The 1,910-nt window shown below is 29.1% G+C and overlaps 1 long non-coding RNA gene across 1 annotated transcript; it reads right to left on the reverse strand.

Moving 5' to 3' along the window:
- Positions 1 to 8: 8 nt before the first annotated feature.
- Positions 9 to 1,910, reverse strand: LOC139520946 (uncharacterized). Its single transcript, XR_011663980.1, has 2 exons — positions 1,156 to 1,910; positions 9 to 437 (listed from the first exon to the last, which is right to left on the reverse strand). It is a non-coding gene; the product is annotated as an uncharacterized lncRNA (long non-coding RNA).

The following is a 1,910-nucleotide window of genomic DNA, read 5'->3' on the forward strand; positions in this document are numbered from 1 at the left end:
CTTTGTAATGATTTTTTTTCTTTTGATTAAAGATCCGATGTGATGCTTCAATCACTGCTTTAGCTGTTGCGAAATATTTGATTCCTCATTTTAGATCAGATTGTATCTAGTTGCAAACGTATTCGTACTTTTATACCGGTGATAAGGGGCTGTGAAGTGTTATATCTCACAAGTACCTTCAATGTAGCAGAAATAGCTTACCCTTAGGAAATACCTAAATTAACAACATGGTTGCTCAATTTGTAGGTTTCTATGATATGTTTTTCTATGTTATTTTGTTTTTTCGTGTTGTGTCTTTCTATTTGGCCGTTGCGTTATCTGTTTTTATGCTCCTGTGGGTTTATTCTCATTCGTCAAACACGAAACTCTGGTGAAGTCGTCTTTTATTTTTTAAGGGTGTGGAACGTTAAACAAACTAATATTAGACGATGTAATCACTTAAGGTAGCACAATACAAAGATTTTGTCACTCCCAATCAGACAACTTTAAACTGATGTAATTCATTTTATCCTTCTTCATATTTTATAAATGAGGTACCAAAAGAAAGAAGAAGGATTAATCTTTCAAATTGTGATAATTTCATTATGACATAATTATTACATAATTAATTATTATGTAATTAATTGCTATATTGTGATGTCCACACTTGAATGAATTTAGCTTCTTTGTTCTTCATAGCATTCCAAAATATTTTATATATTTTTGTACAACACAGCTTGACCTCTAAAACTGTGTCTCAGATTTCCAAAAACATCAATAGAACAAATTTTATACCCAATTGAATTTAGTGGTCTCTTATGAATTAATGTTGCAAACTTCATTAAAGATTTGTGAGAGAATGAAATACAATAGGAAAAATCTGAGACACAGTTTTGGAGGTCAAACTGTGTTGTGCAAGAATCTATAAAATATTTTGGGATGCTATGAATAACAAAGAAGCTAAATTCATTCAAGTATAGACATCACAATATGGCAACTATTTACATAATAATTAATGATGTAATAATTATGTTATAATGAAATTATCACAATTTGAAAGATTAATCCTTCTTCTTTCTTTTGGTACCTCAATTATAAAATTTAAAGAAAGATGAGTGGAATTACATTAGTTTAAAGATGTCTGATTGGGGATGAAAAATCTTTGTATTGTGCTACCTTAAAGATATGTGTAACTAAGAATTGCAACATTTATAACTAATTAATCTGCAAGCCCTCGTACAACATCACCAAGAGATGAAAGTAATGTCATATCAGGCCATAGTATACTTACAACTGGTGGTATATTGGTACCATTTATAAAATTATATAAATCCTAATCTGATTCTGGAAAAATCATAGTTCATTATTGTCCTTCATGAAAGGGGGCGGTTTACGAGAATAGCCCTATATGAATATGTCGTTGGGGTGAATTTCTAGGAAATAAATGAAAACGAAAAACATCAGTCTTATTAGACTTATACCGTTTTAATTTCGTTAACATTAACATGATAACACCAGTAGAGGTATTATCAATCAAATTCTTAACAAACACATATTCATTTCGTTAGAATAATCTAGATAACTGTCGGATTTACTCATCACACTACTTGATACTAATCATGACTTAGTGTTGCTTTGGTTGTTTTTTTGTTGGTACACTAATTATGAATACCAAAAGAAATCATCTTTCAATTAATCAAGATTAATCAACAACAAACATTTTCTTCTCACTTCTTTTCTTATGTTACCAGTGAGGACTTGATACCCGTATGTGTATACAATGTATTGATTGTGATAATAACTACTACAATAACATTTGGTGATTATACATATTGGAAATTTATGTTTTCATATTTAGAAAGTTTATATAAATACATATTAACTTTGTAAATACATTATTATGTTTTTTTATATATAAATATGTCAATAAA

The sequence above is a fragment of the Mytilus edulis genome, chromosome 4 (genome assembly GCF_963676685.1).
Source record: "Mytilus edulis chromosome 4, xbMytEdul2.2, whole genome shotgun sequence".
NCBI classification, from domain to species: domain Eukaryota; kingdom Metazoa; phylum Mollusca; class Bivalvia; order Mytilida; family Mytilidae; genus Mytilus; species Mytilus edulis.